Source organism: Crassostrea angulata, chromosome 9, assembly GCF_025612915.1.
Source record: "Crassostrea angulata isolate pt1a10 chromosome 9, ASM2561291v2, whole genome shotgun sequence".
Taxonomy (NCBI): Eukaryota; Metazoa; Mollusca; class Bivalvia; order Ostreida; family Ostreidae; genus Magallana; species Magallana angulata.
In genome coordinates this window covers 36,875,433-36,902,696 of record NC_069119.1, presented here as the reverse complement: position 1 = coordinate 36,902,696, position 27,264 = coordinate 36,875,433, and the positions used below count along the sequence as shown (strand labels likewise).

Below are 27,264 nucleotides of genomic sequence, written 5' to 3'. Positions count from 1 at the left end.
ATTGCAAAGAACTATGGATTAACTTCGAGTACATTTAGTACGATTTAAAAAAAACAAGATTCAGAAAGCTAGGAAGAGTTAGCGGACTTTTTGGGAAAAGCGCGCGACTCTAAAAATAGTGATACAGACATTAGGCCTTCCCATATTATGTAAGTTTTGATTCACTGGTTACGGTATTAAATTTCGACAGCGATACTAAGTTAGTGAAATTCGGAGTGAAATTAAAGAATTTGACACAAAAAAAGGTGGTGATGATTTCGGTGTGTCGGCAAAAACTTGAGAAAAATGCATTAAATGCGGTAACGATTTTTAAACCTTCTTCATGCAGAAAAAAGACATCGAAGATTCCACATTAACTGATTTTCAAAATTAAAACTGATTGACGTTATTGAATCTTACCAAAGAATTAATGAAAAAAAGCAACCAACAATCACATGATTTTTGTCTCTCGTGAAGTGAAAGTATCTCGTTAAGATTGTACACCTAATTATTCCATGGTCATTTACATGAATACGCTGTAAGTATGCTACTCTTCAACAAAGTTTGAATAAATTATACGTATTTGTTTTATTATCACTTGTATATAAACGTTATTTGAAATGTAAAGAACAACGATCACGTGTCACCTGGGAAATTCCAACCTCAAATATAACGAGTAGATCGTTATATCGAGTATATACAGGAAATAAATCTATGTCCCCAGCATCTCGTTATACCCGACGGCCACTGTACTTAAAACTTTGGTACCACCCTTTCCTCTAAATCTAAAATGTAACACATATTTTTTTCTGTGTTCTTTAATTTAGAATAAGAGGGCAAAATTGGCTTTTAAATTTGATGTTTTTGATAGCACCTAAACATATTTATTCATTTATTTTCTTTTAGAGAATATATTTATACTACAAAAAATAAATAACCGATATTTACATGTCAATACAAACAGGGGTACATCAGAGGTTGTTACCCTCCATCCCTTATAATAATTCCGAATTCATAATTCAAAAATGCCTTTTTAATTTCTTTCGAATTTTCATATTCTTCAAAATTGCTTTTTTAGAAATGCAATTTTCTAGTTTTAGCTTAAGCAGTCTTGATCTGTTTTTCGGTTATTTTACGTGTTTAAAACATCTGACATTTTACTCATGACGTCAAATACGGAAATATGGCAATTTTTGGTAAAATAATAACAACTAAAGAAAAAAAAGTAAAATATCTAGCAAGTGCACATATATTTTTTTACATATATATTTTTTAATCACTTTTTTTCTTTACGCACATAAACAATCTAAATAATATGAAAGATCATTGCAATTTCACAAAATAACTCCATCTCGAAAAATGCATTTTTCTATATATTTCATTAGAAAATGTAAAAACAGGACCATCAACAATAGCAAGTTCAAGGCGGTATTGCATAAAATAGCTTAAGCAAATTTGATAAAATAAATTATATTTTAAACTGTAGATTTTAAAAAAAAATTGACAAATTATGCTTTCATGTGAGAATTTTTATGGAATAAACCAGTGACCCACCTTAAATCTAAATACCAACAAAATACCTTGCTAGAAAAGCAAACGATAGCATAAAACGCTGAGTGTTAACATGAGCAGTTTTTGACATGAAGCTTTAGTCTCCTTTGTTGTCGCGTGCATCAGTCTTCGAAGATCATCTTTTCCGACCCCAAACCCAAGTCACATTTCCTAAATAAACAATATCAAAGACAAAATTAAATAGATACACTGCTAAGTTCTGAAAGCTTTAATTGTCGATTTAACCATTCTTCTAGGTTGCTTACTTTTTATTTAATATAACATGTATATTTTGATGATTTTTTAAACTAATTAATCAATTATACTTTGGCTTAATACTATGATTAACATTAACCATTGTTTCATAGAGACTTAACCGGACTTAAACACGCTTTGCAGCAAACATGTTTTAATAATACATTTCCATTTGGAGTATTTATACTCTTATGATAATTATATGTATTTTGAATGATTCCTGAAAATTGAAAAGTAAAATATTGAGATACAAGCAAGATAAGGAGTCCATTTTTCGTAAAAATTACATTTTTTAGTGTCCTTCCTTATGATAACTTAACGTATCGATTGTATACCATACAGTCCATTAAATTAAATATAAATGACGCATTATTTATATTTAAATATTAAATCGTAGAATTGCTGAATATATGAATATAAGTACTTATAGTAGTAGTTTCGGTCAAGGCTAATCAAATCTTAATCATGTCCGGGCCAAAAGTATTATTACCTCATGATACTCAAAGCAAAGATTGATTCCTTCTTCCTCAAATATATATTTGCAACCTCTTTATAGATGTACAATTAAAAATTTGAATAAAAATAGTATACGGATTGATACTTATTAAAAGAAAATTAATAATAGTACTAGTGACTAATGGTGAGTGTTTATAGTCAGTAAGTAAGGATATCGTTGAATGTTAACGTGATAGACGTCATAGCAATGAATTTGTAATCCAAGTACATTTTGTAACAGCGGACTTCATGATGTGTAACCTTATTGTTAAAGTTGATTTATACTCCACGAAAAAGGCTGGCATTAACACAAGAGGAGATATGTTTAAGAATCGGACATGAATCATTTGGATATTACTATACATTGTGTAAGTGTGTATTTGTGTTATCGAATATTTAGTGTGACCAGAGGTCACGTGTGAGTTTTTGACTGGTTCTTGGAACTGCTGAGAAAAAGCCGCATGTGAGTCCGCGTGTGATAAACGTTAGTCGTTGGAGCCAAGTGTGTCCGTCTGTCGGATATATCATCTTTGTCATACTCTGTATTTTCATCATTCTTTTCATTTAATACATATTTTGATATATATCTGGAGTTATTCTTGGATCCCAAGTCTTACAATTGTATATTGCCAAATATCACAAATTGATGGGAAAAGTAGCGGTCAGAAAATATTCGTTCAAAAGACTTATAAATAATGGACGTCACTGGTATATACAGGAAAGATAGAGACGCTGGTCGAAACATGAGTGGTACAGAAAGATAAACCGAGTTCCTCATCATCAGTTTGTCATCAGGAATTTGAAGTTAAGCAGATTTTGAAAAAAATACATATTAAAGCGCAAGTGAGGACCGTCATTCATTGACGTATAGAAATATATTGATAAACCATTTTGGTCAGCTAAAGATGAAAAATATGCAGTACCTTACTGTGCTAGGCTAGGGTATCTTAATTATTCAATATTCGGGCGGAAAGAATCTATTGAGATTAAATGTTAACATTTTGTGTACACAAACGATAAATAATGATATATAACTGCCTTTTGATTGTTTTCTTTCTTTTTGTTTTATTGAAACTATATTATAAGGGTACAATAATAACAAATATGTACATGCAAAATAAGATTGGAAGCTGACTATATGTTATCCCAGTTTATTCATAACATGATTTTCTGTTTATATTTTTTGTTGTTGATAAGATAGTTTTAGTACCAAATGGTGCACAATAGGAATAATCTCTCCCTTGAAAATACTGATATTTTATGAAAGTTTTTAAACAAAAAAAACCCAAGATAAAAACTAAAAGAAATAACCAAATTTATACCCAGCAGGAAAGTCGTTGGTTTGTTTGATTTATATAACAAACTTTGATAAGCAAAGGTCGATTAAATTATGTTTGTAACAAGGAATCAAGTTTAAAATTATTTTCACCTCAAAACACAAATACATTTACTTTAGGAATATATTTGTCCTTTTCCCCAGTTCAAAGCAGATTAAAAATATGCTACAGTAGCGATTTCCCTCAAATTGAAATATGGATAAGTAATATAATTGATTCTTTATAAGTAAAAAAAATACTAGTATTATAATTATAAACTTGTTCGAATCTTATTCAATATTTCGAATGTTACACTATGGAGAGCATTGTTTTGTGTGTAAAGATTTTAATGATTTTTTACTTTTTTTTTCTTTTATATTACTTTATAAGTCATATTCCTACAAAGCTTTATGTTACCCCCAAAATCATTAAAGCACATTGGTATACTGACCTACCTAATAACAGAATTATTCGTTATAAAGACAAGAGGTCCATGGGCCACATCGCTCACCTGAACAGCAGTTCCTTGTGACATTCTATTTCGTAGAGTATGGTTTTTGTATTTTAAACATTGAACCCCTTTCTGGGGCCCCAGTATTGGTCCAAGCTTTATAGTTGGCTTTAACAACATAAATAGTAACATAGGAATGAAAATGTGTAGCACTGCGGCGGGACCGCTTGTACAAAGCCTGAAAAACTGAACGTAGAAGAGTTCCACATCAAGAGGAATAACTGTAAGACTGTACAGAACAACATCAAAAGAGATAACTCTTGGTTCCACTACATAAGAGTTTACAGAATTTGAGGATCTTTGCATAGTAATCTCACAAACTGTAGCATTATAGTTCTCGAGAAAAAACATTTTCAATATATCTTTCTATGTTAATCTTTGAACCCCTCTTGGGGCCCCAGTATTAGTCCAGTGCCAAAGCTTTATTTATTTGGAATTTACATTATTTAAGGATGCTTGCATAGTAATCTCACAGGCTGAAGCATTATAGTTCCCTAGAAAAAGATTGTTTAACATTTTCCTCTATATTTCTATGCTAAACTTTGAACACCTCTTGGGACCCAGTATTAGATCAAGGGTCATGGCTTTTAAAATTTCAAATCTACACTATTTGAGAATGCTTACGTAGTTATCTGACAAATTGATGCATTGTAGTTCTCGAGAAAAAAGATTTTTAAACATTTTCCATATATACTTCTGCTTTTCACTTTAATCCAGCTTGGGTCCCCAGTATTAGTCCAGGGGTCACTATTTTAAAACTATCAAACCTACATTATCCAAGATTGTATGCATGCTAGTAATCTAACAAATTGAAGCATTGTAATTCCAGAGAAGAAGATTTTTTAACATGTTACCTTTATATTTCTATAATAAACTTTGACCCCCTTTTGGGGCCCCAGTATCAGTCCGGGGGTCACGATTTTACCAATTAAGAATCAACATAAGCCAGGGATGCATGCATAGTAATTCCACAAACTATAACATTGGAGTTCTTGAAAAGAACAGTTTTAAACGTTTCCTTTATATTTTTTAAAAGTCAAATTTTGAACCCTTTTTGGTGCCCCATTATTTGTCCGGGAGTCACGATTTTTACAAATTAGAATCTACATTATTTAAGGGTGTACATGTATGCATAGTAATATCCCAAACTGTTGCATTATAGTTTTGAGAAGAAGATTTTAAAACAATTTCCTATATATCTTAAAATTAAAACCCCTCCTTGGGCCCCACTTTTTGTCCGGGGGTCATGACTTTTACAATTTAGAATCTTCACTATATATACAACCTTTTGTGTAATATTGGCAATTTTGGTGCAGTAGTTCTTGAGAAGAAAATTTTTCAACATTTTTCCTATGTAGTTCTATGTTAAACTTTGAACCCCGCCTGGGGTTCCAGTTTTGGTCTGAGGGTCACGATTTCTACAATTTAGAGTCCTCATTATACATATCAAAGGCATGAATGCCCACAAAGGCCTCGAGCTGACATCATTAATTTAAATTTCAGTACCAATAGTCGTATATCAAATAATATCATAATAAAAATATTTTGTTTACTATTTATTGCCATGCAGACAACATACAAATACACATAAACATGGGTTCATCAACAAGAGTTCACAATACCCTCGCCGTGCACCGGGACACATTCGTCCTCGACCAGGGTGCCCGCGGAGATCCGTGCAGGTGTCACTACAGTATTAAATTTTACTATATATTCTTACCAAAATTGCACAACTTTACATACAGATTAAAAATTCAAAACGAACTTCTAGTGGAGAAAATCCTCTTGACATCCTTTAAAACAACGCTTTATTTCCAATTTTCTAGCAAAATCCACACGTGCATTCAGTAAGGTGTTAGACTTTGTTTACCTCCAAGTTACACGTGTTTGAAAATCAAGCCTGGGCCTTTAACCCCCCCCCCCCCCCTCCGGAAACAACACGCATCAAAAATTCAAATGACCTCGCATTATTACAAAACTGGGTTAGTTAGACCTCTTACACATTGTATTTCATCTCATCAAAAAATCAACTCCTGCCGCGTGCGGAAACTCCCCGAATTCAAAGGAAAACTCGGGAATTATTTTGCCTCAGCCATGTTTTGAATTACTGTTATGACACCTGCACGCGCTGTCTGCGTTAGGTCGTACGTACAATTAGTACATAAATAATACAATATGCAACTATATTTTATATGCAATTTTAACATCACCATGTGATTGTATATTCAGTATATGTCCTTATAAAATACGTAGTAATGCATTTGTAATACAATGAATCATAACTCATCATGGTTACAAAAATCGAAGAAATTTCAAAGTTCATAAATAAATAATCTTCTTTCTGCTTTAAACACTCTTTGAACAAATCTTACGGGTTCATCATGTGTATACGAGGGTAACACAAAACAGTGTTTCCCTAATTATAATAAAACATACTTGTTTTTAAATTTAATTCCCGTGTGAAACAAGATTATCTATGGTATGGTTGTTTACAAATAAATCAACACCACGTGCGTTGATCTGTCGTATCTATCATGCTCAACCAAACTAGCTGCAATCTTGCAACAAAATCACAAGATAAATTTATCGCTTATATTTATCTTGGATACCGTGCCCGATAACAAATACATTTATATATTAATTTTTATTTTTATCGGGCACGGTATCCAAATTAAATTTAAGCGATAAACTAAAATAATGTTTAGTGAATTTTTACACCTTAGCGTATTCATCCGTCATTTCTTGAATAAACAACCTCATATACTTATGCAATGAGATGTCAATAATCAGGGAGACACAGTTAGGTTTTTGGTGCACAATTTAGTTGAATAAATGGAACAAAAATCATGTTTTTCCTATGTATTTCTATGTTAAACTTTGAACCCTGCCTAGGGCCCCAAATTTGGTCCGGGGGTCACGATTTATACAATTTAGAATCTTCACTACATATACAACCGTTTGTGTAAATATTGGCATTTCTGGTGCAGTGGTTCTTGAGAAGAAGATTTTTGAAGACACGCACCCTATACTCACTGTTTCGCAATTATCTCCCTTTTGAAAAGGGTTGTACCCTTTATTTTAACAATTTATAATCCCCTTTCCATAAGGATGCTTTGTACTAGATTTGGTTAAATTTGGCCTAGTGGGTTTTGAGAAGAAGTCAAAATGTGAACAGTTTACAGACGGACGGACGGACGGAAGGACGGACAACGGGTGATCAGAAAAGCTAACTTGAACCTTCGGTTCAGGTGAGCTAAATATGATCAACATATACGTTATTACGCTGAACCTCATTCAGTACGTAGTGTCAGGGAAGGTTACATCTCATCTAAATCAAAGTTTGAATGTCATGTATACAGATATCAGTCAATTCACCCAACTAATATCATTGTTGATAATGAGTGATTAGCTGAATAAATTACTGCTGTATCATAATAAAATAAAATTAATGTTCATACTATACCACAGTTATTAATGTTTTTCCAAAACTGGATCAGTTACTTCTACCTTGAATGAGGATGAAACACCTAAAAAGTAAACAACATATCATATGTATGTCATAAACATGAATGCATCGTTTGCTTTATATAAGTTCAAATTAGACTGTTAACTACATGTGAACTTTAAATAACACATCAGCCTTTCTATGGAACTTTAATCCTTTTTTTATTACATGTATTTGAAAACTTTGACTAATACGTTGACAGAATTGTAAAAACTACAAATGATTTGTTTGCAGCTATATTCCAGATTATCAGATCAAAACACATGTGAAACATGAATTTTAAATAAGGCCACAACATAGTATTCATTCAGGAAATGCTTAAAATGCTTTAAAAATGAATTTTACAACCAATTTAACAGTTTACATATGTTTATAAATATATGTCCATAGGGTATATTTATATAATTGTTGATTACATTAGACCCTTTCACGGTAACTGCGGTACGGCTCTTTTGCAGGGTCGATTGACATAGTTTGGTGAAATATGGCGTAATGTCAATACATCTGTTTTGAGATAGCCCCCTTTGACGTAGCTCTTCGCGCGCGGAGGTAAATTTTGTCTCGGAGTAAACCAGAAGGTGGGACATATTTGTTGATATTGTCAACTATGCCGGACTATCATTGCTGTGTGCCAGAATGCACATCTTCAACAAGAAAACTACAAGATTTGGATAAATATCCACACATGAAAGATATTACTTTTTATTCTTTGCCTAAAAAGTCAGACCAAAGGAGAAGAAACCAATGGATAAGGCTCATCAGACGATAGAAGTCTTGGGTGCCAAACAAATATACAAAAATTTGTTCTTGCCATTTTGAGCCCGGCTCAATTACTTCGACATTAAAATTTATTTCAATACAACAATTTCAAGAAATCGTCTTATACTAGGTATATCTGTTAATGAATAACTCATTATAAGATAATATGGACTGTTGAATATTGGCAAACTTATAATGAGCTAGCAGACGACAGTTCTTTCTTCCAAGCTCAGTGTTTATCCATAGAATGTGATGAGTATCATGAGTATAAATTCAGCTGTTTTCACGTCAAATGCTTAGGATTTTCTCTGACAGTTTGTTAATGTAAAAATTGTTTAACACTATCATTTAATTCTTGATTGTTAAAATATTAGCTATCCCTTTTCTAAAATGAAATTGATATAACAGGGAAACCAGCAACTTTATCCAGATGTCAGATGATATCAGTGATGAGGATGAAACTTCAACAGATAGTGGCATACATATGTACTTCTTCGTCATTATGAAGAAGACAACATCCCCTACGTTGCTGAGGAATATGAAATCAACACAAGGCATGATAGATCTGAGGGTAAACTAATTACTTATCAATCAAAAACATGCTTTCTTGCCTGTTATCATACATATTTCAACTGTTATTTAATTATTTAAATTGCAATAAAAATGAGTACTAGGAAACAACTTCATATTTTTAAACCTTACTTTTGATATATTTATTAAACTCTGAATTTAAGCTTCGAGTTTCAAAGAATTAGAAAAAGTGTTACCATACCTGCTGTATTACTTTATTCATTCTCATAATAAAATTATATGTTTCCAGGTGTGAAGCATGTGAAGAGAGTGGAATGTGTTAGAATCCTCCCTTCCTCGATCATCGTTATGTTACTGGTACATCACCAGGTTCTACTGATGTGAACGTCCAGGATACAGCAGTGCAAACGGAAATGACCATGTATGATATCAACATAATGTCTGATCAAATCCACCAACTTCAAGCAAAACTTGATGACAAGACCACTCTTTTAAGAAAATGTTTTATTGAGACTGTTACCAACAAGAGGCCCATGGGGCCACATCGCTCACCTGAGCAACAATGGATTTATATGTGTGTTCATAGGATAGTGTGCCATAAGGCCCCTCGGTAGAAAAACTAAAAATAAATACCATGAAGTTTTCCAATTATTTACTCATTTTCCTACACTTAATCTTTGACAACTTAACTTAACTTAATCTTTGTACCTTTATGAAATACTATTCTTACCAAAAACAAGATCCTATGCAAGATTTAAAACTAAATTTTGGGTAGAGGTACACTGTTAACTTCAAATTCCCTTTATTTTCGGTAATATGCCCTCTTCTTTTATAAACTATCAAATTGTATATGAGAGAATGCATATAGGTACATTTTCGTCTTCAACTACTACCTAGTTATTATAATTATTAAAAAAATTCCTATATGTGAAAAAAGGAAATTGTACCTCAATGTGCTCAAATTAAAAATATTCAAAAGTCTGATTGGTGTTCTTCATTATAAACGATTGTTGTTTACCAGGTGTGAACTCGTGTGACGTTTTATAACCTTACTCACTTGATCGATGAATACGCTTGAATGAAAAATCTTGTCATGTTATATGTTAAAGAACTATTATAATCCATGCATAGGCGTCGGAACCGGGTGTGCCCCCCAACCAACTTTTTTTTGCAAAGTTAGACCTAGCCGTACTAAAAACCCTTTCCTTTTTTTTCGCTCGTCAAGATTTCTGATAAGGTCCAGCCCCATCTCAATTAGCTTCCAACTGCAATGTATTGACAGGCATATCACTCTATTTCACTAAGGCTCACCCTTTATTTTCATCTTTATTCAAAATCAACAATAACAAATGTCTACAAATCAAGATGATTTTCTGCTGTAATATTTTTTTACGAATAGCGATAATACTTTTATTCCCGTAACAGTAATGTTTTAAACTGGTATAAAGAGGTCGTTTTTATTTATTTGTGTCTGAAAAACCATTAAATTGGCCAAGCGGTTTTAGAGAAGAAGTTCAAAATGTAAAAAAGTTTACAGACAGACGACAGACAAAATGTGATCAGAATAGCTCCCTTGAGCTTTCAGCTCACCAATGTCCTTTTAATAGTCCTGTACTTTAGGTATTAAACGTTTAGCAAGACATTTTTAGTGATCAATCAAAATTTCAGCGTCAATCGTAGAATTATAAGCAAGATACAGAGCTCACAATTCTTCTAGATTTGAGTCTATTTTTTGTTCACAATATTTTATTACATTAAACTTTTGATTTTCAAACTTGGTATTTCCTATTCAGCATTTAAAATGTAAATGAACAAAAGCATGGCCTCAGCTAATTCTGTGTGCAAAGCTCTGTATCTTGCTTTTAATTCGAAACTTGACACTCAAATATGGTTAGTAAAGAGAAAATTGTAATCAATTACAACAAAAGAAACATGCACTAAAACATAGAAAGAGCACAATGTTTTTTTTTTTCATAATATATATAAACTTATATATTTCTAGCAGCGAAAACAATCTCCGTTTATACTGAAAATGTTAACAAAACACGTTGTATTCATCAACCATTATGTAGAGATTCAGGAGTTCTTGAGAAGATTTTTTAAAAATGCACTCCCTTTTTTCTACAGTTTCAAGGTTGTCTCCGCTCGAAATAAAGATCGGTCTTTTATTTGTGCAATTTATATTTGCCTTCCCATAAGGATGCGTTGTGCCAAATTTGGTTTAAATTGGCCAAGCGGTTTAGGAGTAGACGTTCAAAATGTAAAAGAAGATAACAGACGGACAGACAGACGGACGGACAGACGGACGACAGATCAGAATAGCTCACTTGAGCTTTCAGCTCAGGTGAGCTAAAAATAATGAGAATGTTAAGTTGTATACAGGGTTACCATCACTTGCTATGCTATTGGGTATTTTCAATATCTTAGCTGCCAAGTGTTCAGCATCAAAAAAATGGTCAGGTCCACCCAGTGCTCAGGAGAAAAATTACCAGAGGAACAGACATGGAAAACCTGGTCCATCAAGAAATTATCTTTTTATCAGGAATTTATTCTTTCACTTGTTCGCGTTTATGTGTATTTGAGTTTTGTATTGCTGATCTGTTTGGAGTATCTAAAAGTAGGGCTTCCCAGATTTTTATTACTTGGTAACTTTTATGTCGAATGCATTTGAGATTTTTTGAGATGGCCATCTCGGAGACAAGTAAAGAAGTATATGCCATTATCCTTTAGAAAGCAGTACCCTAATACATGTGCAATTATAATTTGTACTGAATTTTTTTTTACAACGACCAAGATCTCCAACTGCATGCTCAAGCAGCTACAAACATGTGTAGTACATATACGTCTAAAAACAAAGCTCGATGTTTGCTAGCTATTTTACCAGCAGGGAATTTTACTTTTGTTTCAAAACTTTATGGTGGTAATGTGTCTGATAGATTTATTACAGAAGATTCAGGGTTTTTGCATTTTGTGGAAGAGGGTGATGACATAAATAATGGTTGACAGAGGTTTTACAATAAGATATTTGCTCACTGATAAGAAAGCCACCCTAAATATTCCTCCTTTTACCAGAAAGTGTCCATGGGGGAAAAAGCAACGACTTAATGTTAAAACGAATACGCAAACAGAAAAATCAGCTTGTAATAGAACTGGTATATGGTATATTACTGGTATATTGAACCAATATAAACATAACTTTGTTTACATCACAAAAATTGTGTGCAGTGCTTATAAATACGTACTTGTACTTATAAATCTACGAAGGACACACCAATTTTGGTTAATTATTAGAAATGCATTACTAAAGCATTGTAAACAATAGAAATAGGAAAATTAGAATTGACGAAAATGATGACCATGCCCTATTAAGTATAAAACAAAAAGCACAAACAAATTTGATTTCGTTTTATGGATCATGTTCAGCTTTAGTTTGTACATTTTATTAAGAATTGATGTTTGTTAGCATGCAGGCGTGATTTGTTTGAATCGTAAATTTAAGTCAGCTGTATTGGTTGACTATTTTTGTAGAACGAATTCTTAATAATATTTGATGTTTATTTTGAATGTTTTTGGTTTCAAATTTATTTATTTTTTTTTTTATTTATTATTTTTTCATATGCATACAAACATTTTAATAATATAATTCAAAGCCATTTTTGATTCATCCACTCACACATTCATGCTCACATTCACCCAGATTTGGCAGTGGTTGATTGTTTAATAATGATAATTAGTTAATATTAATAATAACCAAAGAAGAAACAAAAGATGAAAAATTATTGAATTGTATCAAATATATGTTTCCATACATGCCAGTTGTTGGTAAACTTTTGCATTTGAAATTTCTGACATGAAATATATTTTTCAACTTTGTATTTGTTATATAGATAAAACAACAGCCCTGATAAACTAGGCAGTATATCTTTTTTAAGACAACAAAATATATATTGTTTTGTACACAAAATTATAAAGTTTACAACTTTATTGTCTTTTGACAATGGGAGTTCACCCAGTAAAATATTAATAGCATTGAAACCAATGCGTATAGAAGTATATTGGTAAATATGCATGCTTAGGTTGCACCAAATTGTTGATATTTTTTCACAGCTTATAAAAACATGTTGGGTTGTCTCAACATCACATTCACAAAAGGAACAGCAATTAGAAGATACAACATTGATTTTTTTCAAATAATAGTTTTACAGGAAGAATTTTATGAAGTAATCTGTATTGTAACCATTGAATAGATGAGTCATTGGTTGTCTTAAAACATACATTAAAAGCATCATAAACACAAATTTCTACTCCATATTGTACCAATTCTGAGTTCCACTTTGGTATTGCAGTTGGGGTTAATTTACAGGCAATAAGTTGTTTGTAGATAGGTTTTGTACATTTGTTTTGCAAAAGAAAAGGTTTGTAATATAATGGAATATATGGGGTAAAGGATCTCTTGAATAAACATTTGATATGTACCGGTAGAAAGGATTTTAGATATGTTGATATAGCACTAACTATACTGTTGTATTGCATTGTACAAATATGCAAATCAATTTTTTTTTCCAAAACTTACATGTGACAAAAAATTTCCATTATCATCTAGAAAGTCATTGATGACCTTTACACCTTTTTTGTACCATTTTTTTATAAACAATGTTTTCAAACCAACTCTAATATGACTATTATACCAAATAGGCATAAAAAAATGCTTTCTTCAGTATAATTATCATCAAAAGATTCTATAACATAGAGCATTGATTTAAATACATCTTTCCAAAAATTATTATTTTTGGGAATAACACATTCAGTAATAAATGCATCACCAAAATCAAGTAACCAGTTGACAAAGTCTTCACCATTAATGGCCTTCAATATAGAAGTCCATGAGCTATGTCAAACATCTTCTAATCCATGAACATTTTAATGACATAATAAACTTGTTAATATCCAACATTTTTAAACCTCCTTTTTGATTATCTTGAATAACTACTGCACGTTTTATTTTATCACATTTGGTATTCCAAAAAAATTCAAAAATATCTTTGTTCAATGTAGTGATTACCTCTTTAGAAGTAGGTAAAGACATAAATAAATGGTTGATTTTTGGAATAACTAGAAATTTTACTACCGTCACACGTCCAATTGGTGTAAGGTTTCTTCTTTTCCATTGTTGAAGCATGCTTTTAATTTTTGGAATCTGTGTAGAGTAATTTAACTCAGTATTTTTTTCAAGATCGACAGAAAAGTTAATACCCAATAAACTAAAAGTTGTTGAGCCCCAGTCTAGTTTCCATCTTGTGTGGTGAAAAACCTGATTTGAGATTTTTTTTGAGCCAATCCATATAATTTTTGTTTTTGAACTATTTTTTTTCAACCCAGAAATGTTTGAATAAAAGTCTAGAGTATCTAAAGATGCAAATAGTGAAGTAGGTGAACCATCCAAAATAAGAGATGTGTCATCTGCATATTGACTTATTTCATGTTCTTTGCTGCCTATTGTAATACCCTTTATTTTATGGTTTTGTTTAATAAGAATTGAAAGTTTTTCAGCACAAAGGAGGAATAAATAGGTTGCAATAGGGTCTCCCTGTCTACAACCTCTTTCGATAGAGAGGTATTTAGATAAAAAGACACTTTGCAACACTGAAGCCTTAAAATTTGTGTTTAATATTTTAACCCACTGGATTATATAATTACCAAAACCAAAAAGTTCAAGACTTTATAAGTAAATGACCAAGAAATAGAACCAAAAGCTTTTTCAAAATCAATTAGGACCAACAGTCCTGGAATTTTTTTATGTTCAGTATAGTGCATTAAGTCATAAATAATCCTTGTATTTTCTCCAATGAATCTTTCTTTTATAAAACCTGACTGGGTATCAGAGATAAGAATATCCAAAGTAGATCTTATTCTATAACTAAGACAACCTGAAATAAGTTTATAGATAACATTTAATAGTGTAATAGGCCGCCAGTGTTTTAAGTATTGTCTGGGTTTATCCCCTTTTGGTAGACATGAAATAATTCCTAAACGCTGAGATATAGGAAGTTCTTTCTTGGAGAAAATACATGTTATTGAGTTCAGTATAGTTTTTTTTAGGTCTACCCAAAAGAACTTAAAAAAACTCAGCAGTATAATCATCACTATCAGGTGATTTATTATTTTTCATATTTTTTAAAACAACAAAAATTTCTTTTTCAGTTATCTCTTTGTCTAGCAACTCCGATAGACATTTGTCCAATTTTGGAACTTCATAATTTTGAATAATATCTTCAAGATCCAAATCTAAGAGTTCTGAATCTTTTTCTGTATATATACTTTGGTAAAAATTGTTTACTTCATCAAGTATAAGTGCCTGGTCATGGATCATACCAATTCTATCAATTTTCAACTTTTTAATTGTTTTATTTAAATAATTACGGTTTTCTAAATTACAGAAGTATCTAGTGGGTTTTTCCCCTTCTTCTACCCATTTATCCCTAGACCTAATCTTATGTCCTTTCATCTTTTCTTTACGTATATTTTCTAATAATGACATTTTTCCTCAATTAAAGGTAAATTAATTTCTTCCTTAGATTCTAGTTTACATATTTCTTCAAGTAATGACTTTTCTCTCAAGTTTCTTTCCTTTTTCCTATGGGAGGAGTAAGAAATAGTGACACCCCTTATTTCCATTAGGAGAACTTCTAAAAATAAACTATCGTCTACTTCATCGGTATCACCTTGTAAGTGTTGTGTAGAGAAGTTCTGTGTGGTTTCTTTCACTGTTTGTACATATTTTTTATCAAGAAGTAAACTATTATTGAATTTCCAAAGCCCATGTCCCCTTTTAAAAGAGTACAATTTTAATTCTACAATGACAATGGAATGGTCTGATCTATAACCAGGTTTAATTGTGTATGACTCTACAGTGTTGGACAAACTTTCAGATATTAAAATATAATCTAAACGCCCTTGTTTTAAGGGTTTTTTTACGCCATGTATATACATTTTTGTCAGGATTCAAAGTCCGGAAGTAGTCTAATAGACTTAGATCATCCATAATTTCAAGTAATTTTTCTCTTGCCTTGAGGTTATTTATTGTATTATATTTTTTTTGTATCAATAACAGGAGTTAACGCAAAATTTAAATCTCCAACAAGTATAAAAAATTCATTATCCAGTTCTAAAAAAATCTCACGAACATACTCGTAAAACTCAGGACTATCTGTGTTTGGACCATATATATCAATCAAAGTAACCATATTTCCCTCAATTGTTAGGTCCAATGCTATTAAATTTCCTGCTTTTTCCTTTCTTTCTTGGTGAACTTTAAATTCGAAGTTATTATTAAAAAATATAGAGACACCTCTTGCATTTGATTTGTAAGAGTTGAAGTAACATTTGTAGCCCCACATGGCTTCTATACATTGCTCAAATTCGGGAATAAAGTGTGTATCTTGCAAACATATGATAGAATAACCTTTGGTTTTATAAAAGTTTAAAACATCTTGACGTTTTGATAAAGTGGCCAACCCCTGACAATTAACTGTGGCAATCTTTATAGAATCAACCATTTTCAAACGGAGAAAGATAAACAAATGTCATATATAAATGATCAGAAAGGAAAAACTGTAAGCAACCACTTACCACTGCTATATGCATCCAGTTATATTGGAGTTTACTTGAAAAAGAAAATGAAAAGCACTCTCGCACCCAGACTCTCACCTTCCATACCAACTGTAAATAAACAAACATCAAACCCGAAGCGTGTATCGTTTTCCGATCCCGATCTCACAAAATGTTTTTGCGACTCCGCAATTGACAAAACATACACAAAATAAAAGTTAGCGCCGTTGCCTTAGTTTCTCGGTTATGTCATCCAGGATGTCGAAATTATGTCTATTTTCCTCGTTGTCCAACGCAAACACTTTGCCATTGTAATACCAGGTTGAATGTATCCTGGAATCATCCTTAAGGTCACGGATCAGCTTGGCATTCAGCGGAGTCAGATGATCATGTATGATGAAGTGTTTTTTTACTTTTTCGGCCGAGCAGTTCTTTATAATCCGGATCTTTGTATCGGTATCGCGGAATTAGCTGATTACTGGTCTGGGTGCGCCCCTACCCCCTCTATGATGCGGCACAGTATGTCCCGGAGATCTTCGTTCTGTGTTTCGTTCTATTGTAGAAATTTAATATTACTCTTCTGCGAGTATTGTTGTGTCTGGTTTGCCAAAGTTAAAGCATTACCTGCCATGTATTGAAGGGAGTTCAAGCTTTCCCTCATCTGTCTTATTGACTGTGCCTGAGCATTGAATTTTTCGCGTAAATTTTCTAGGTCAAGATTGAATACATCACACCTTTCTTTGATTTCTTTTTTGCATTCACTTGTTTCATTTCATTTTCAAAATGGTTTCAAATGTATTGATAAACGCAAATATTTGACTAGTTTTTTGGAATTTGTTAAGGTCTTCCGTTTTCAACGGAAGACCTTGTACTGATTCTGTTGATAATTCTTTTTATTCTTTTTTTTCTTCTAGACGTTTTTTTAAACTCAAATATCCTGTTTGTTTGTTGTCCTATAAAGTTCAAATTTTTAGAGCTTATTGGTAGTTACTATTTCTCAATATCTACGGAAAATCGTTGAAATCGACACTTCCGGTACCGAGTTATTCCCCTTTTTCCGAAAAATATAGGCATTCTTGTGCACGCATAGGCTCTGAAACCGCTCACAGCATGTGTTACAAAGTCACAAATCTTAAAAATAGAGAGTTTGAACGTTGTCCTCCGATTTTTGTTTTTACAATTTTCCTCCTTTAAAGTTTCAAAAAATTAATTTGAATTTGTGTTTCAAAAAATGCCGATATTTGGTTGTGTTTTTGTTAAGTAGCTCTTTAGTTTAAAATTTTCCTACAACACATATAGAACAAAATATGTGCAAAATATCAAGGGCTTTTACTTGACACCATTGAAAAAGGGCTGGCCCCTTAAATTAGGGGTCTAGAGCCCTTAACAGTTTTCGTTTTATAACTCAAAAATGGTTAATATTTCGCTATAGCTGTCGATAGAAAAGTTGTTCATTATTGTGTTATCAATGTCGTTACAAAATTATTTTGTACCGGCAATGCGTAATATGAGTGTAAAAAGCTTGTCTTGTTAACATGTACCTGTATTCATTTGGCAAGTAAGCGAATCGTCTTTGTGCGCATAATGTACATAAATTAACAGCTGAAAGTGTACCAGCATATACGGGATGCTTTGATTCATTTGAAAAAGTGTCTAAAACGTATACGTGTACATGTTTTTCTTACAGCCTTTTTTGGAGTCACCTCTGTTTAGGTCCTATAGTGGACAACCGTTAAGAAAATCAAAAACGAGAAAATATAAACGTTCTTTTTCTTATCTAGTGAGATACATAAACTAAATTTAAAAAAATAATAACTTCCATGAACTAAATTTGAGTCATTTTACTGCAAGCATTTCAAATCGACCTAAATTCTTAGTTGTGTGCGTATTTACATAACCCATCTCGCCCGCGGCCGAGAAAATCGATCGCCAAGGTCGCGGCTGGACTACCTAGCGGTCAGCGGTTATCTAATACACAAGAATCGCGTGTGTCATATGTGATTTTATTTACCTGCAAACACAAGAATCGTACACAATGACATTAAAGCTTACTCTTCTTAATTTGAATTAAACGAAAGAGTGTCAATAAGAAATCGTTCTGTTTAATCATAAAAGCAATGCCATTCTCGAACTGAAGCAGTATCAGACAGATAGATCAACTGTGGGATTAAAGGGGGAAAACTTATATTAATTAGAGTTTAGTCATCATACTGCAAACATTGTAAATCTTCCTGGGTTCTGAGCTCTCTACGTGTGTTTTAACATTACGTAAGTTATCCGATCCCTCATCCGCGGCCGAGGAAATCGGTCGCGGCTGCACTACCTAGAGGTCAGCGGTTATCTAATAACAAGATACAGAACTGTTTCAGTTAGTTTGTTCACCTTCAATTTATTTAATTTAACATTAGAATGTGAATTGAGAAGCCCCTCTAAAAATTGATAAAAGCGATATTATTCCAAATCAGAAACATCATCAGACATAAATCAATAGTGAATTTGTAATTCTAAAATGTTCTAAAAACTATACATGTACTAATAATGTTATAGATAAACAACGAAAAACCACAAAGATTAAACCTTAAAATGATGATCACCCCCAGAACATACATGAAGCCAAGGAGATCCCGCGCGAGTGGACAAGTGATCCGCGGTAGCTTCGTGTTCTTCTACATGTACTTTATCACACGTGCATTTTTATTGATATTTTGGACGATTCCAACTATTTGTTTTTTCGAGATTTTGACCGGTACATGTAAGATTGACTTCAATTTCAAGATTTTTTTATTTACCCACGAATATTTCCGCTAAATACTGCTGAGAGGTTTTATAGATATCGTAGAAAGTAGTTGACATCTTCATAAGGTTGCACATAAAATGAGAGAGAGAGAGAGAAAGAACCCAAAATTGGAAGCATTATTTAGCCGAATTTAGAAAATGAAACAGTCCCCAAGCGTTCAAGGCAGGATAAAAAAAAAATCAAATATCAAATTAACACATGCGGTAGAGGCAATTGCAACTTCTCTGGCCTTTCCGCCAAGTTTGGAAAAACACCTCGATGTATTAACATCACCGGATGTTAGAATTCCCATTAGAATAAGTATCGGTAAGAAGTCTTGTATGTCGTTTCTGTGTTATATTTTATTGTATATTGATACCTTTAATGAAGTATAGCTTACATCTCAACAGATCATAAAATGTGTTGTAATTATATCAAGTTTTATAAAAAAGGGGGTTGTCATGGACGCCTAGGTAATACATTCGAAGTGTTTTTCCGAGCTTGCCGGAAAGGCCCGAAAAGTTGCGATGGGCGGTAGAGGCTGACACGATAAAAGAATTGTCCAGAATTGAGGGATTAAGTGATTATTTTTAGAATGTTCACATGAGTTTTTAAACACGATTTGTTTAGATTTTATCGGTTTCTTGATCACAGTGCAAGGGCTTTATTTTTTTCCAAATGTGGCGAAGACCTATTTTTGGCGACTACTTAACATGTGTACATTTTTCTCCTCAATGTATGTCACTTTCCCACCCGTGTGTTTATTCGGTCAGTCTATGCTAAGTCAATCCGCTCCACGTGCGACCGAAAATCTCGTGTCGCGTCAGCGCACATAGCTCAGAATATTGCCCCCGGGCTGCAGACCAGCAATTGATAAATAATTGAAGGATGCTTTCACTGCAGCGGTCAATTGTTAAACAATAAGTGTCTAAATATTCGATGTCAATCAACCTCACCTTAAAGGTGCGATATCGTAATCTGAGAATTAAGTTAACAGTTTTAAGTCAAAGATTAAATAAAATTTGTTCTCAGGATTAGAAGTAATGATATACGACTACATTAAGCAATAAAGTCGGTCGATCGTCATTAAATCATCAGAGTACTGCAAGTGTCGACAGTTTCTTATTTCTTTGAAATAATTGGAGTAGTTCAATTGACTTGCAGACTATAATATAGCGACTTTTCTGCATTCCAAAAATGTATGCATTTAATTGCGATACATATTTGTTCTTGGGGATTTTACTTATTGTTATATGCAAATTGATAAAAAAAAATCATTGAAGTTGTGTAGTATGAGGTTGTAATGCAGATTAAGTGACCTAAAACTCAGCTGAATATTTTATTTTTAATCTAGCTTGTCAAAATGGGAGATTGTTAACTTGTAGCTTGTTAACTCTGAAAAAGTCTAGAACAAAAGAAATAAAGTCTTTATAGCTTTCGCTACATCTTCTTATTTATGGGTACGCGTACATAAAGCTATTTTAGATTTTTTTTTACTGTATAAAAAGTGTTGTTTTTCCTAACCTTAAATATAAATCTATAGAAATTCAATATCTACATGTAACATCTCAAAAGCTTTGATGGCTTACCGCTTGGAAATCATTTAGTGATGCAAATTGACAAATGCCCATGAAAAGACATTATTGGACCCCAAGGGTTTCTTATCCTTTCCGACGATGATGAGAAGAACTCAAATATGCATACAAATCATACATTTACATGTATATTTATATGTGATATGATAGAAATAATTGAAAAATATAGGTCTTTTTTTGTGCCGCACAAAACGGGCGAAAAGGATTTTTATACCCCACGAAAAAAAATTGAGGGGGGGGGGGTTAAATAAAAAACACCTTGTCCGTCCGTACGTCGTGTCCGGTCTATATCTTTCTGATGGAAAAACATTGGAAGTGTTCTTACTTCGTACAAATATTACTCATTACCTAACGAAGCATCATGAGCTAAACCCAAGGTCATTTGGACAAAGTAAAGGTTACTGGCAGGAAAAGTGCAAAATTTGTTTCCGGTCCACTTTGGAATTTCTTACTTCACACAAAGATTGCTTATGACCTGAGGGTGTGTAATGATTTGTCCCTAAGTCATTTAAGGAGAAACATTGGGAGTTTCTATTTCATGTAAAGATTCCTGATGACCGATGATGTGTCATGAACTTGGCCCATGGTCAGTTGCGCAAGTTCAAAGTCATATTAAACATGTGTCATATCTTGTATTAATGAAAATGAGTAAAAGCTTAAGTTTGACATAAAGAATACTTGTGACCTGTAAATATACCCTGCCTTGTCTGACTCGCTAAAAAAAAAGAACCATCCACTATTCTCTAATAGAGAAATACGTGAGTAATGACTCCTTTCTTAGTGGGGATATCATTTGTGAGCTTGCTAACAGTACCTTTTAGATGGTCCAGTGGGAACAATGCCCCCCTTTCTCTCAACCAAAATTTCCCTTAAGTTAACGCTTAGAAAATTGATTTTTGGGTCATTTCCCCCACCGCCACATCCACACTTTTATTATACTTAAATTAATTATATACATGTACATAAATGATGTACTTTTTAATGTTATCCTAAACTTGAAGTAAGTTAAACGAAGAACTTGCCTGGTATGAAAATAATACTTTGAAATTGAGTCTCGTTTTCGGTATCTTGAACTTACTATTATCATATTGATAATCCAGTATCATTAAAAACCATTTCCCTTCTCCTTACACTCGCAAGATTCTGATAGACCTGTATCAATAACAGACTATCTCCACTTGACCTCCACATTTGCATACAATCTAAATAAACACCTACTTAGCAAAGATATGCCTTTATCTGTTTAAGGAGTGGTGCAATACTCAATTTAGAGGTTACATAGAAAACAGGCATGAATTTATCTTTTTTGTCTCCATTTGAAGAGTTCCAATCAATTTTCTAAAGCTCTAATTGGTAAGAAGAAATGGTCGTGTAAAGATGACCTTTTATCAATACAGGGTCTGTCAGGCTCTGACAAGTGTCAGGAGAAGGGGGTGTTTTAGTCAGACTGATGGACAATCCTTTTGCGACACGAAGTTGCGACGGAAGACCTACTCGTTGCTTTGCAACGAGCTCGGCTCTAGTTTTAGATTATTTGTTATATTTCAAATATTTGTGGACGTTCCCTGTTAATCAATATAAATGATTTTGTATTTTATCAATTTCTTTTTTTTCATTTGAAGGTTTAATCAATCCGTCAATGTATGACGCTGTTTTATATTTAAACCTCGATCGTAAACAAACCTCCCGAAATTTCTTAAGTTATTATAGCAAGAGCTCAACTAAAATATACATTTCAATATTGTTTTGTGCATTACTGGAGTCTCGTTGACGGAACTAAACATTTCCCTGTCGTGCTGATGGCGTCAATCTTCTTCATTTCCCATCCTGAAACTCTGGTTTCCTCTTACCAAGTGTCCCTGGCAAACAATTCTACGAATGATCTATTGAGTAAGTACTTCTGAGTGCCTCAATGTTCTGTTGGTTGTTAGTTTAAAGAAGTTTTTTTTCTTTGCATTTAGTTTCCAAAGTTAATTGTTTTCTATGATAATATGAATGATAAAACAGTTTGTAAAAATATTTTGAGAAATAACTTTATTTTAATTCAACAAGCACTCGTCAGTGCCTTTACTTTGAATTAAATCATCCATCATAATGGGTTTTTTTTTTCTTCTTTTCTTTGGTGGATTATTTTTGCAATGCATACTTTTTGTAACATTCAGACTACGGTTGACCGCACGATGCAATAAATATTACAGCATAGATTTACCGAGAGAATTTTCTTGTCCGCACGATTAACAAAATAATAACAGCATGGTTTTAGTGATTGTATTCCCTTGTCTCTACGATATAGTACATATAACAGCAGCAGATATAATGTAACAGTTTTACTGAAAGCCTTATAGAACAACATGGTTTTAGTTTTCCCTTTCTTCGTACGATGCAGTTCATATAACAACACCGTTTGACTGTCTTCCCTTGTTTTTTCGATGTTGTAAAAATAACAGCATCGTTTTACTGATAGTCTTTCCTTTTCCACACAACACAGTATGATAATTAGTTTTATTAACAGTCTATTCCTGTATGTACGATAGAGTATATTTAAGAGCTAATGCCCCGACACAAATGTGCGTCTTTTTAAAGGTTGTTTTTGAAGAGTAACGGTGTAATTATATGATTCAAATTCTGAGAGAAAAAAATTCAAACAACACAAAACATCAAAACAGGTAAAAAGTATACCCTTTCTATCTTTTTTGAAAAATAAGGAGACGTTGGCTTATTGTCTCTAGATCTAGTCCTTAATATAAATACCGGATAATGCGAATAAAGACACGATACATTTTTAATTTGATAGTCAGAAATAACTATAAAATGTATTGAAATGAATAAATCAACTTAAAAAGTACGTCCTTATGTAAATTAAAAGCCTATGTGATGCCAAAACAAAGGTACATATTTCAAAGTACAAATTTTTGTCATTTTATGCTGAATCAACACTTGGGGATATCACAGTCCTCCCACCGACTGTCCGGGTCCATCGTGTAACACCACGTCCCGTTGTGATTGCTCGGATTTCTACAGTAATTTTCCTAGAGAAAAAAAATGAAATGAATTAAACAACACAGGTCAATTGTGATTGAACTGACGTCGGCACTTTTTAAAAAAGATATGTGTATGTATATGAACTTATTAAGCGATGAATTAACTTTTTATACCTCAAAGCAAAAATCTAGGGGGGAAACAATAAGCATTTTCAGAATGATTATAGCTTGGTTTATCAAACATTTGATATACCGATTTCAAATAATATCAATTTAGTTCTGCTATACTCCAAATTTTTTTTAATAGCACAGAGAGATATTGCTCAGTTGCAAATTGAAACAAGCAACCATTGATATTATTGTTTAATCGTTACATCTAACTCTATTCACATTTTTGTTTCAAACTGTAACTCATTAAGTAAAAATAATATAGTGATCGGTAAAAGATTTTAGAAGTATAATATCATATTAATACTGACGTACAAATGGATAACAATATACTCTTGTGTTCATGCACAATATGAAATTATGTATGTGAACTTATGGAGAAAATCAGAAACGTCCATTTCTGTGTGAACGTTTTACAGGTCAAATGGTCATACTTTTTACATCATAATGATCATCGCACGCCCTGGTCGTTTGACGGTTGCTTTATTTTAAACATAAATACACGGTTATTCTAATAGTTCTAACAATTTACATATTTCAAACGTTTATATTAGTATTTAACAGCGATTTTAAAAATCCTACCGTGATATAGATTTGGTTGGTACACAACCTAGTTCATATCTCTGTGATTTTTTTTAAAACTACGCCTTTATTTTCTTTAAATACATTACTATAGAACAGCAACCAATTGCTACTAGAAAACTTAAATATCTGAAACAGCGGACCGGTAAATGATTGAAAAAAGGAATACTGTGCTTGTACGAACGTGGCCCTTTTAGACTATTTTAATCTTATAATTTAGACCTAAAGTAAGATACAAAGAAACATCCACATTTTAAAGCTAAATTATTTGGAAAGTTTTCTTCTCTATAAATGACAGTTTATGACTAAAAGTATTAAAACGAAATAATTGATGAAGATCTTATTGATAATTTGTTGGCCTTCAAGCCTCCTTAATTGCCATTGATAAGTCTAGGTTGACAGGAATATTATGTATTTTCTCCATTTCATATATTTCAAAACTTTCTGATGTTAATGTAATAACAAATCTTGGTTGCAATGAACCATTCATTCATAAAACCATAAGAAAGCTAAAAAAATATTTAAACAGTACATTGGGATTTCTTCCTTTTATGTAGTGTTTATAACCAGCATGTTGGACATACCGGGTTGTTTTGGTAGGAATGACTATGTGGTGTCTGTGAGTCCCAACGCTGACACGTTTTGCCGGTGTACGTCATGTTTTTGCTCCCCCAGTAATTTTCTCCTTTAGGATCGGTCGACTCAATGCATACTGCAACGACGTATTCGTGCAAAATCACGAACTACTTTGAGTATCATAATATCTTAATAGAATGAATATATATATATATATATATATATATATATATATATATATATATATATATATATATATATATATATATATATATATATTCATATACCTCAACCTCGATGATTTTATTACCTTTGTCAATTCTTTCCATCATTCTATCAAATTTACGACTGAATTTTCCTCATTCAACAACACGTTTCTTGACACTACTTCAACTTTAGTCGATGGTAAACTCGATTTCAATCTTCATACTAAACCTACAGATTCCCACCTCTATTTCATGACGTCTAGCTGCCACCCACCTCATACATTTAGAGGCATACCAAAAGGCCTAGCCACCAGAGCAGACGTATTTGTTCAACTCAAGAACTATACTCTGAGCAAAGTCAACTCCTAAAATCCCACTTATGTGCCAGGGGCTACAGCTCGCACTCTGTACAGAATGCAATTGATGATTTAGCTAAAGAGGATCGTTTATCCCTTCTGAAATATAAACCCAAAAACGAAGACAACAAGGTCCCATTTGTCACTACTTACCACCCTGTCCTTAGGGGCCTAAATGCAGTCCTAAAGAAGAACCTACCAATCCTTTACAGCAATGATAAAATGGTTGAGGTTTTCAAAAACCCCCCGATGGCAGCTTTCAAGCGCCCTAGAAACCTTAAGGACATGGTGGTAAGAACCAAACTAAAGAACCCTCTGCCTAATGGTGGCTTTAGAACTTGTTCTGACACCAGATGTCTGTTGTGCAAACACAGCTCTGATGCAGACGACTTCTCTAGCCCCATTACTGGCCGTACTTACAGTCCCTGAAACGTACTACTACACCACACGCTCGCTGCACGCTCGCTACACGCTCGCTAAACGGTTCACACGAAACGCTGAACGGTTTACACGAAACGCTGCACGCTTTGCCCGGAACGCTAAACGATTTACACGAAACGCTGAACGGTTTACACGAAACGATTCTCGCACGAAACGATTTACTCGCTTTTCACACGCTTTGGACACGCTTTTATCCTGATCGATTCGGGTCCTCTCGGATTTTTACCCTGACTCTGTTAGTAAGAATTAATTTTAAGAAAACACGAAATAATAGAAATACTGATATTAGAAAATATATGTACATAAGTATTGAATTGATTAATTAGATTAATTTGGTGCTTATATTTAAAGCAAAAAAATATTTATTCACAGAATTAGCGAAAAATATTACTTCTATAAATATATTTATTGCTCAACAGAAATATCCATGATTCTTATTAGTCCCGTAAATAATAAAAATTCCAGAGAAAAAAGTTACCGTAACACAATATTCAATACCAAAAATAAAATCCGTATGATTACAAACTGAAATCGGTTTTTCAGTATTCGGCGGGATTTATTTTTTCTTCTCACATTATTATTTTTTATTGGTTTCAGAGAATACGATATAAAAATACTAACTGTAAATAAACCTGTAATTATTTACATTGATAATTTTGAAAGTTATATAAAATAAAAGAGGTCACATAAGATTTTTTTTTTTTATGTTGAATCATTCGCGTAAATAAATGTTCCGTACATAATATCACAGAAAAAAAATCAATGGATTTAACAATAAAGAAAGTTGTCATTAATATTTCGGATTTCGGAAAGAACAAAACATAAAAAAATGATTTAGATTTTTGTCTCAATATTCGTATACATAACCGGCACCCCGCATAACGGCGTACAATGTATCTATCATAATCTATTTGAATTAAGTACCATACATATAGATTCCCATAATAATTAATTGCATGTGTACATTTTAGAAAAATTTCAGTGTGTTAATTACTTGTTGTTTTCCGTTATCAGTGTTTAAATAATCAAAGTAATAACTTGTAGAATTATTTTTAATCGGGATTCAGAAGAAT

The 27,264-nt window shown here is 32.7% G+C and overlaps 2 pseudogenes; one reads left to right on the top strand and one right to left on the bottom strand.

Annotated features, from left to right (window-relative positions):
- The first annotated feature begins 8,297 nt into the window (after positions 1–8,297).
- Positions 8,298–12,815, top strand: LOC128162322 (uncharacterized; annotated as a pseudogene).
- Positions 12,816–23,135: 10,320 nt separating this feature from the next.
- Positions 23,136–27,264, bottom strand: part of LOC128162321 (plasminogen-like) — a 47,680-nt pseudogene continuing 43,551 nt past the window's right edge.